The sequence below is a fragment of the Humulus lupulus genome, chromosome 2 (assembly GCF_963169125.1).
Source record: "Humulus lupulus chromosome 2, drHumLupu1.1, whole genome shotgun sequence".
Lineage (NCBI taxonomy): Eukaryota > Viridiplantae > Streptophyta > Magnoliopsida > Rosales > Cannabaceae > Humulus > Humulus lupulus.
Window position 1 is genome coordinate 276,875,970 of NC_084794.1, and position 12,767 is coordinate 276,888,736.

A 12,767-nucleotide genomic window follows, 5' to 3' on the forward strand; every position below is an offset into this window, starting at 1 on the left:
GGATACCACTTAGGTTGTGCCAGTGAGTTCAGGACAGACTGGATTAGTCTGTGAGTTTCTGGATGGATTTCCAGGGGATTTGTCAGGATTATGTTTACATAAAAATGATAGAATTGTGATTGGATTGGTGCCAAGAATAGAATCAGGTCTAGAGCACTGTATTGAATGACTTCAGCAAAGTGTTAGGACTTAAGGCTCATTTATTGAGTAAGATGGTATTCTCCAAGGTAGATCTTTGACCTGGTTAGTACCAGTTGAAGATCAGGGAAAAGGATAAATAGAAAACTAATTGTTATATTACATAAGAGCAGTGGGAGTGTTGGGTGATGTTATGAGAATTTGGTCAATGCCAAGTTATTTTTATGAATTGGATGAACAGAGTATTCAAAGATTTATCTGAATTGGATTTTTGATCGATGGTATTGTGGTATATTCTCAGTTGGAGAATTGCCAAGGTTAAAGAATGCCTCATAAGATATGAGTTTCCTTGGATGGGCAGGATATTATATGTGCTTTGAGAAAGAGTTCTGAGTTTTCTTACAGATCAGAATCAGTTGGTAGGTTGATATGACACCTCAGTGACAGGGAAAAGTGATTGCCTATGCATCATGTCGGTTAAAGGACTTGACCAGAACTAGAGTAGAGTTTTTGGTAGGCCAGGTGGTCAGCTGTATACTTGAGATTATTATTTTAGAAAGGATCAAGGAGAATAATTAAGTGAACCACAGATAGGAAGATTGAGAGGAATGTCTTAGCTGGATTAGCTAAGGATTTTGCAGTGTTAGGTATGAGTTTATTGTGGCATAATGAACATATTTGGTATCCGATGGACATTGGGATTAATGAGAGATTCTGGATGAATCTTGTTCAACCTCTCTTTTTCTCTTCATCCAGACGTCAAGAAAAATGTACTAGAGTTTGAAAGCTTTATATTGATGGCCTAGGATGGAGAGGAACGTAATAGAATACGTGGCAAAGTTCCTAACCTGATAAGCAGGTCAAGACAGAGTATCAGAAACCAATAAGGCTATTGTAGCCTTTGAGTATTCCATAGTGGAAATAAGAAAACATCGCGGTAGGTTTCGCGGTGGGGCTGCCCAGAATAGTGGGTCAGCGTGATTTGGTTCAAGTCATTATGGACCAGTATTTAAAGTAAGTTCACTTCTATCAGTAAGGATGATTTGTGAAAATTAGCAAGCAAGTATATGTGGTCAATTCAAGTAATATATGATAAGTAGAGTATCGATCCCACGAAGACTGTTTTCCAAATACCACTAATTGTTCTTTAACTTTCTATTTGGTGAATTTAAACTTAAATGAATAATTAAAATTAAAAATGAATACTCTAAATTATGAACAAAATTTAAATAACTATAAGCAAAATAATGAATCAACTAATTCAAAATCAATACTAAAAATCCTAGGAATTAATTTCATCAGCTTTTCATTCTATTAATTTTACTAATCAATTCTAAATCTCTTTTTCCTATTCTAATAGCAGGTTAATATAATCGATTCACTCTTTTTCAAGATATAAGATCTCAGTCTATATGCAGGTTTTAACATTTTTGTGATAAACTTGAACATATAGAAGGCATTAAGCAAAGAACCCTAATTGCTACACAAGTCATACATGTACTTTCGTCCAATATGAAACCTATGTCTATATAATGATAGCATATTCAATTCTCATCTTTCGAATTTTGAATCAAAACCATTAAATCAAGTAAATAGTGATAAAGTATTTACCAGCATTAAACTAACATCATATAGATTAGAATAGAGAAGAAGTATCAATAGAATATCACAATAAAATTAAATAGAAATCACAGTGACTACATTAATCCCTAGATAAAAGAAATTAGTTCATAGATAACATGATGAAAACAAACTTCAAATAATTATTCATAAAAAAAATAACCTAAAGAATTCAAATGAAAAGTGTTATCCCCAAAAATTGGAGTTCGATGACGTGGCAATAGAAATGACAAATGGCAAGGAATGGTTGGGTGATCTGGCTTAGGAGTGACCCGGTAAACCAGTGAAGAATTTTGACTGGCCAGTCACATGTTTGTCTGTCCAGGCATGACCTTGTCCGACCAGTCACATGTTTGTCTGCCCAGGCATGACCTTGTCCGACCAGTCACATATTTGTCTACCCAGGCATGACCTTGTCCGACCAGTCACATGTATGTCTGTCCAGTCAAGTGCATGTCTGCCCAGCTAGGTGCATCTGCCCAGTTAGGTGTGTGTCCGCCCAGTGAGGGTTTGGCCGACCAGCCTGAATGTGATATGGATCGACTAGACAGAGCAGGGCTACCTGAAAAATCCCAGAAACGGCTCCAACAAGAATCGGTCTTGGCTTGTGCGGGAATCTCTCAGTTTATCCCATGAATATAGTGTATTGTTATATTTTGAATATTACTATAAATTAAATATAGTGAGAATAACAAAATATCCCGATTACGAGGGACATCATCTGTACGATCCTGGGCCTATAAATACAAGGCTTATGGCATCATAAAAAGGACTTTTTGATTCAGATTCTAATTTTCTAGAGAGAGAGTACTTGTATCTTGAGAGAACTCTTGTATTCTTGTAATCTGCACTGAAGAAACTCAGTTGACTCTGGTTCATCTGATCTTGAGTGTAGATCTATAATCACAACTCTAAGTGGATTAGGCTATTACCAACACATTGGGGCTGAACCACTATAAAAATCGTATGTGTCGTTTATTTCTCTTGAAGGTTTTTGTCATTTTGACGTCTACACGTCGTTGGCCAAAAACGCAGTCAACATTTTGGTGCTTTCATTGAGAGCCTGAAGAGAAAGACAGACGATCCCTGTAGCATTATGGCGCCTAAGAACACCAATGCGGCCTCCAAGAAGACAGGTTCCTCTAAAGTGCCTGCCAGATCAGAAGGTCCTGGCCCTCAAGACCATGAGACTGAGCCTAGAGTCATGCTTGAGGACGTGACTCCAGAGGTTGAACAACTCCAGGAGGCCATGGGGGCTTTCCAGGAGGAAATGGTGCAATTCAATGCTCGGCAGGAGTCTTTTGCTGAAGAGATGGCCAGGCAGAGAGCTGCGTTAGAGCAGCAAAGGCGCGATATGGAGGCCAGAAGCGAAGAGCTCAGACAACAACAGGAGGAGGTCAAACAGAGACATCGTGAAGCAGCACTTGCTCTAGAAGTGGCTACCCAATTGGCCCAAGCCAATGCTCAAGCCGCAGGACAAGATGCCACCCAGGGAGCAAGAAATAATAATGCTGGTCGGAGGACCATTGATAGAGCCGATTCTCGAGGACCGGGAAGAAGCAGGAGTAACCCCCCTGGTCGGGAAGATGATGGGGACCGATCCAGAACTGCCTCGACGCAAAGGGAGCGCTCTAGAACCCCCTCCAGGAGCCACCAATTAGAGACTTCTAGATCAGGGAGTAAAAAGACTCCACCCAGGCAGGATCAGACCAAGACTCCTCGAGATAAGAGGACTTCACAATTCAAAGATGGGCATGGTCGTGATGAGCCTGATAGTCATCACACCGACCAGTCAAAGAAAAAGGAGGGCAATGACCAACAAGGAGGAAAAGACTGCCCTGGGCGTACCGAAAGGCCTCCACTGCACCCCGGGCAGCAGTGTAGTGGGAGAGTGCAAGTCCCGCGTAGTAAGCCCTCTGAAAAATTGAAAAGTACGGTGTTCGATCGGGCAGGAGAGCATGCTTCTCGAAAGGATCTGAGGGACGTTATCTGTTGGGGTTTTATGCCCTAATTAAAACCCAAATTCTTTGTAATCTCATTTTATTATCAATAAAAGAATAGAAATCATTTTTTGACTTGGTCAATCACTTTGCTCACATGTTTTATTTTCATGATTATTTGTTTAATATAAACTTCTATTAAATCCCGAGCATATAGCTAATCTTATTTATAGTGACGTAATCACAGTGGAATATAAATATGATTATATGTTCAAAATAAGTTAGTCCTAAGATTAGTCAGTGCACCGGATTTACACTGACTTGCCAATCTACGATATGATCTACTTACACATTACAGTGTTATGTTCTTTCCAGAACATTAGCAAAGTAGATAAGATCGGATGTATTTGTTACATCGGACAGGACCGATATTGACAGTTGATAAGATAAGTAAACATACCGTTATTATCTATTCTAGTCATATCATATAGTTGACCATAGGTCAATTCAATCTCAATTATGAGTGGTTAGTATTCTAACTGATTGTATGATTTGAGTTATTTGACTTGTTCGTTACCAGCTTACCCTACGGACTAGCCCATACTTACATCTTGGGAACTCGGTAGTATAATTGAGTGGGAGTGTTAATCATAGATATGAACATCTATAGCTTCTGACGAAGAAGTGAAATGATGGTTTCCTTTTAGTTTGGTTCAAGGTGTTAAATGATAGAGATCTCATTTCAGTAATTAAATTAGTTTACTGAAATATCATTTACAAAGAACTAAGTGTTTTAAGGATAAAATACAATGAGGGGTAAAACGGTATTTTAGTCCTATCTCATTGTAGACCGTCTATAGAGGATTGAGTGACAATTATGGTTGTAACAATGGATAATTAATAGCGTATCTATATTTGTTATAGAGCGTTCTATGAATTCAAGAGTGCAATTCCAAGTCTATAGTGGAGTCACGAGGAATTAATAAGTTAGTAAATTTATTTGTTAGATTTATGATAAATTATTGGAGCTTGATTTCATAGGCCCATGGTCCCCATTGTACCTTGGATAAAATCATCTAGATAGTCTCAATTAATTGATTTAATCATCAATTAGAATTATCAAAGTTGACCAGGTCAATTTTGGATAGTTTCACAGAGTTGTGTAATTTTGAGAAGAAAAGAGAAATTATGGCAGATTTATTAATTAAGATAAATTGGTATCTAAATTAATAAATAAGTTTAAATAAAGGTTCAAATTATAAATAATTAATTTGATAAAGGATTTAAATAATTATTTAATTAATTAAATCAATAGAAAATAATACAGGCCTTGATTTTAAGTCCAATGGGCTTATAATCAAATGGGAAATTTCACGGGCCTATAGCCCATGATAATTTCGACCTAGGGCTTCAAAATGGCTGTTATTTTATTGATTTTTTAATTAAATTAAATGGCCTAATTGTGTCTATAAAAGGAGTGCTTATAGAGAAGTCAAAACAGAGTTTTTGATAAGTCAGATTTTCTGATAGTTTTATATTCTCTCTAAACACAAGTCCTTTTCTAAGCCACTTTGTTATTTTCTCTTCTTCTCTCTATATCTATCTCATGTATTGAGAATTGCCCACACTAGTCTAGGTGGTTCTAAGGATACATTGGAAGATCGTGAAGAAAATAGAAGATCGGTTCAGTTTCTTGGTAATACTCTGCGACAGAGAGGATACAAGAGTTAGAGAAACTGAAGGAAGGACTCTTTAATTCCGCTGCGTATACTGTAAGTATTCTATTTTTGTTTCTCTTTGAATTCAATTTTAGAAACATGTTTTAGGCTATCTCGTATTAATTTGTTTAATATTATATATACATGAAAATAAATAAAGATCCTGTTTAAGCTTTTTCCAACAACTGGCCTCAGAGCCTTTGGTAATCTTTATTTTCATGCATGAACATGTTTAAAATTGGATTATTTGATATGTTTGAATAATTGAATGTTTTTCATGTTTTTATGTGAATTTTAGCAATTTTTAGGTTATTTTGTTGTGTTTTTTATGCTATTAATTTTTATATATGCTTTATTTTGTGTAAAACATGTTAAAAATTAATTAGAAAATGGTTTTGGTTTGAAAAATTGCTCAAAAAAATTTTTGGAAAATTTTTGGCCTGGCTGCCCATGCGCGCGCGCCACCCGCGCACACGCCCACGCGCCTCCGCGCGCCACCCTCGCGCACCCGTGCGCACGCCTGCGAGCCACCACCCATCCGCGCGCGCGCCACCAGCCGCCAGTGCACCCCTACGGTGAACAGTACCCGATACGGGTACTGTTCATCCTGAATTTTTTTTTTAAAATTTTTTTTTTTTGAAAAATAAATAAAATTAAAATTTGTTGAAATAAATTATTTATAATCAAAACCTAAAATATCTTTTTTGTTTTATCATTTAAATTTTTAAAAATAAGATATTTTGGTTAGTTAAGATTTAAATAATTAGATATTTTCTACAAAGATTCAAATTCAAATTTAAAATTAGACTAACAACTTAATTTTAAATCTTTTAATATATTAAAATATTAGAATTATGATATCAGATATTTAAGATATTTTCATTTAAATTCTTAAAATTTTTATTAAATCTTTATTTGAAAATATAAATATCTTTTTATTCTATAGTTTTTAATATTTAAATTATTTGAAATTTGAACATTGTTAGTTAGATATTTTTATGGATATTTGAATTTGTTTAACTATTTGAGATATTTTAGGATTGTTATAACTATTTGTATTTTATTATTTTTAAATGGTTAAATTATTAGATAATAGTTGTAACAACACAAGATATTTTTGGAAAATAGTGAAGATATTGATTTTAAAATTTAAAATTGGTTAAATTTTGAAAAATATCATGTTTTTCAGCCAATTAATAAAATATTTTTTTTTAATAAATGAGATTTAAATTAACTTTGGTTAATTGTTGATAAATCCTATTTAAATTAAATTAATATTTTTTTATCAAATTAACCTAAAACCAAGTTGATTGTTGATAAATGAAATTTAAATTAACTATTGTTAATTGTTGATAAATTTCATTTAAATTGACTTATTTTTTGTAAAAATTTAATTAATTTGAATTTTTTTTGATAAATTCTAGATAATTAATTGTGGTATTTTTGCATAAATTCATAGAATTGCTCATATAGTAACATGATTAGGCCCATCCAATTATAGCATGTCTGTTTGCACTATATGTGGTATTTTTGCAATTGGGCTTAGATGCATATAGTGGCCCATATGTTTGTTAGATATATGATATTTTGCCAAATAAAATATTCATAAAATGATAGGTTTTATTTGGGCCCATTAGAAAATGTAAAGTTTAAATTCCTCTCTTGTGGGTGATTCCACTTGTGAAGGCCCATTTGCTTTGCATGACTATAGTGGGCCTAATCAATTAATAACGATTAATAAAACGAAGGTTTAAATTCCTGTCTTTTGGACATTGTATGGAAGATAGGGGGCCTTTGTGGTGTGAACGACATACTGGACCCAGCCCTCCTCCATACAAGCCCAATTGTTAAGGCCCATTTACCTGAGTTGGACTTAATTGTATAGGTTCATTATATTAGTTAAACCTAAATATTGATTAGCAACAAATTAATTCTAAATTAATTGAATTTGTTTCAATGTGACACTTTAGAATTAATAAGAAATTATAGGACTTTGGTTTTAAAAATTTTAATCTGTTTAATTTTTTTTTTGGAAAACCATAGTCATTAATTTTCTAAAAATACTAATTTTAATTTTATAATGAGCTTATTTTAAGAATTTTATTCGATCTCCACCGTTGGTTTAACATAGTCAATAGCTTAATGGGGCCTCGAGGAGCTTTGATTCGTCCCCCTATGGAAAGTGTTCATTAGTTATTTTGACAAGGTTAGATTTCGAAAGATAGATAATTATAGGTCAAATTCTACTAGACTCACCCATACGGTGACTACTAGGACTAAATCTATGATTATTGAAACCGTGGGTCTAGCTCATAAAATAAGAGATTTTGTTTTCTTATTTTGATCGAATAGTAGGTTGTTAATAATGGTGTCCATTATTAAATGAGTTTACAACTCTATTTAACTAGTGATATTTTTGACTCTTGCCAACCGGGACAAGGGTATCATAGATTAGTTAAAAACCTAAAGAAATAGAGATATGATTATTTTTGGTATTTTTTCTCATATCTTACATATTTTTGGTATATGTTGTGCTATTTCTTGAAATTTATGTGAATAGAAGTTTTATTGAGCAAATGTGATTGATTTCTATTTTATTGATAATTTGTAGTTTTAAGTTAAGTAGTGTCTACTCCCATCCTTTCTCAATTTTTGATGGAGAAACTCACTGGAGAAAACTTCCTTAATTGGAAGCAGAATATCAACATAGAGTTGATTGGTGACAACTCTGAATTCGTCATGATTGAGGAATCCCCAGAACGAGCACCATGTCTGCACGTTAGTGATGGCACCGTCAATGCTCATGATGGTACCGTAAATGCTTGGATAGCACCAACTCTGCACGTTCGTGATGGCACCGTAAATTCTCGGATGGCACCGTGTCTGCACGTTCGTGCTCAACTCAACTATGGTCTGACGCAGCTCATGAACGAGCTTCAGATTATTGAACCTGTCATGGGTGGACTTAGTAAAGGAGGTTAAAATAAGACTACTGATGTTGCTGCTCATCTAGCTAAGGCTGAAGCTAACCAAGCTTCGTCTTCGAAAGCTAGAAACAAGAGGAAAGGTGGACAAATAAACAACCCCAAGCCTGCAAAGACGAGTGCACAACCACGTGCACAGATGCCTAAGGGGAAGAACATGAAAAACAAGGAAGGTAAAGATAAATGTTTTCACTGCAAAGAGAAGGGGCATTGGAAATGAGATTGCCCCAAGTTTCTAGTAGCTAAAAACAAAGGTAATGATTATAGTTCATTTATCTTGGAAACATGTGTTTTAGAGAATGATAAATTCATTTGGATTATTGATTCTGGATCTACCAACCATGTTTGCAACTCCTTACAGCTTCTTGAATCGTGGGAGGAAGTGGACGAAGGCGGCTTAAAGCTTAGAGTTGGGAACGGAGCGTTCATTGCGGTCCAAGCTAGAGGAAGAGCTCGTCTGAAGTTCGGAAATAAATTTTTAATTTTAAAAGATGTATTTTTTATTCCGGATTTTAGTAGAAATATAATTTCAGTTTCCATGTTGCAATTAGAACGATTTGTTATGACTTTCACAAGTTTTAATATATCTATTTCTTTCAATGGATCACAATTGTGTATTGCATGTTTGGAAAACAGGCTTTATATTCTGCGACCTAACGAACCCCTCGCTCTTAACAATGATTTATTCAAAGTAGCTAAACCTTGGACAAATAAACGTCAAAAGACCGATAACAATAATATGACGTATTTATGGCACTTGAGACTAGGTCACATTGGCTATGATAGGATTCAAAGACTTACAAAGGACGGACCTTTGAGGGAACTCACCTTAGGTGAATTACCTGTCTGTGAATCTTGTCTAGAAGGCAAACTGACCAAGCGTCCATTCTCTGCAAAGGGTGATAGGGCCAAAGAACCACTTGGTCTTGTGCATTCAGATGTTTGTGGACCTTTGAATATACAAGCCAGGGGTGGTTTTGAGTATTTCGTCACTTTCATTGATGATTACTCTAGATACTCATGTCTTTACCTAATGCATAGGAAATCAGAAACATTTTCAAAGTTTCAGGAATTCCTAGCAATGGCTCAGAACCAATTAGGTAAAAGGTTAAAGATCTTGTGATCTGATAGGGGTGGAGAATATTTGGATATGCAGTTCCAAGATCATTTAACTGAACTTGGGATTTTATCACAACTTACTGCCCCAGGTACTCCGCAACAAAATGGTGTAGCGGAACGCCGAAACAGAACTTTATTGGAAATGGTTAGATGCATGCTTAGTTACTCAACTCTACCAACTTCGTTCTGGGGACATGCAATTGAAACCGCAAATAACATTCTCAATGTCGTGTTGTCAAAATCAATCCCCAAAACACCTTTAGATTGCTGGAATGGTCGTGAACCTCGTTTACACCATTATAGAATCTGGGGGTGTCCCGCTCACGTCCTGAGGAAAAAGGAGGGAAAGCTAGAACCGCGAACTGAAGTTTGCATGTTTGTTGGCTATCCTAAAGGTACTCGGGGTGGACTTTTCTATAGTCATTCAGAAAAGAAAGTGTTTACTTCTACAAATGCTACTTTTCTGGAAAATGACTATGTCCAGAACTTTAAACCTCGCAGCAAAATAGTTTTAGAGGAGATGGTTAAAGAATTGACTCCAACCAATGTTCCATCGTCATCAACGCGTGTTGATGATGAAATTCCAACTCTTCATGTACAACCGACGCAAGTCGATTTAAATGAAGAAAGTACCACTGTTCCTGAGCAAACAGTCACGGAGCCTCGTCGTAGTGGGATGGTTTCTAGAAACCCAGTTCACTATGGTTTGGATGGTGAAACCAATATGGTTGTTGGTGACACTAGTGATGATGATCCATTGTCTTTCAAACAGGCAGTGGCTAGCCCTGAAAAGGAACTATGGCTCGAAGCCATGAAACAGGAAATGGAGTCTATGTACTCAAATTCCGTCTGGGATCTTGTGGAAGCACCTAGTGACTTTAGGGCCATTGGGTGCAAGTGGATCTACAAGAAGAAATGAGGTGTTGATGGAAATATCGAGACTTATAAAGCTCGATTAGTGGCAAAGGGTTATACCCAAAGAGAAGGCGTGGACTATGAGGAAATTTTTAGTCCGGTAGCCATGCTCAAATCCATTCGCATCCTCCTATCCATAGCAGCCGCTCTCGACTATGAGATTTGGAAAATGGACGTCAAGACAACTTTTCTTAATGGAAAGCTTGATGAGGTCATTTATATGGATCAACCTGAAGGATTTATAGTATCTGGACAAGAATGAAAAGTTTGCAAGTTGAATAGGTACATCTATGGACTTAAGCAAGCTTCTCGTTCCTGGAATCTTAGGTTTGATGAAATAATCAAAACCTATGGCTTCGAACAAAATATTGATGAGCCCTGTGTTTACCAACTGAAGGCAAATCAAATAGTGGTATTCCTGGTTCTTTATGTAGATGATATCTTACTCATTGGAAACAATGTTAAGAAATTATCAGATGTGAAGAATTGGCTGAGCACTCAATTCCAGATGAAGGATTTGGGTGAAGCAAGTTATGCTCTAGGTATCCAGATCATCAGGGATAGAAAGAACAGACTCTTAGCTCTATCTCAAGCAACTTACATAGATAAAGTGCTTGAATGTTTCTCAATGACAAATTCCAAGAAAGGGCGTCTACCGTCCCGCCATGGAATTCATCTTTCAAAGAAGCAGTCTCCCCAGACTCCTGAAGAGGAAGATGCAATGAGAAAAGTTCCTTATGCATCTGCAGTTGGAAGTCTGATGTATGCCATGTTGTGTACTAGACCAGATATCTGCTATGCAGTGGGAGTAGTGAGCAGGTATCAGTCAAACCCAGGACCGGAACATTGGATAGCAGTTAAGCATATCCTGAAGTATTTGAGACGGACTAGGGATTATATGTTAGTCTACAAGGGTGGTGTTCTGAACCCTGCAGGCTACACCGATTGAGATTTTCAGACTGATGTTGATGACAGGAAGTCTACTTTTGGAATGGTGTTTACTCTTGGGGGTGGAGCTGTGATTTGGAGAAGCGTAAAGCAGTCTGCAATCTCAGATTCCACCATGGAGGCTGAGTACATAGCTGCGTCAGAAGCAGCTAAGGAAATAGTCTGGCTAAAGAAGTTCTATTCGGATCTTGGTGTTATTCCAGAAATGGATAAACCGCTTGTGTTGTTTTGTGACAATACAGGAGCGATAGCCAACTCGAAAGAACCTCGAAGTCACAAGAGGAGTAAGCATATAGAAAGGAAGTATCACATTATTCGAGAATATGTGGCCAGGGGAGATGTGAAGGTTATGAAGATTGCAACTGAAGACAATCTTGCAGATCCATTTACAAAGACACTACCAGAAGCTACATTTGATAAGCATATTAAGGAGATGGGATTAGTAGAATTAAGGCATTAGTTTCAATTAGTGCAAGTGGGAGTTTGTTGGGGTTTTATTCCCTAATTAAAACCCAAATTCTTTGTAATCTCATTTTATTATCAATAAAAGAATAGAAATCATTTTTTGACTTGGTCAATCACTTTGCTCACATGTTTTATTTTCATGATTATTTGTTTAATATAAACTTCTATTAAATCCCGAGCATATAGCTAATCTTATTTATAGTGACGTAATCACAGTGGAATATAAATATGATTATATGTTCAAAATAAGTTAGTCCTAAGATTAGTCAGTGCACCGGATTTACACTGACTTGCCAATCTACGATATGATCTACTTACACATTACAGTGTTATGTTCTTTCCAGAACATTAGCAAAGTAGATAAGATCGGATGTATTTGTTACATCGGACAGGACCGATATTGACAGTTGATAAGATAAGTAAACATACCGTTATTATCTATTCTAGTCATATCATATAGTTGACCATAGGTCAATTCAATCTCAATTATGAGTGGTTAGTATTCTAACTGATTGTATTATTTGAGTTATTTGACTTGTTCGTTACCAGCTTACCCTACGGACTAGCCCATACTTACATCTTGGGAACTCGGTAGTATAATTGAGTGGGAGTGTTAATCATAGATATGAACATCTATAGCTTCTGATGAAGAAGTGAAATGATGGTTTCCTTTTAGTTTGGTTCAAGGTGTTAAATGATAGAGATCTCATTTCAGTAATTAAATTAGTTTACTGAAATATCATTTACAAAGAACTAAGTGTTTTAAGGATAAAATACAATGAGGGGTAAAACGGTATTTTAGTCCTATCTCATTGTAGACCGTCTATAGAGGATTGAGTGACAATTATGGTTGTAACAATGGATAATTAATAGCGTATCTATATTTGTTATAGAGCGTTCTATGAATTCAAGAGTGCAAT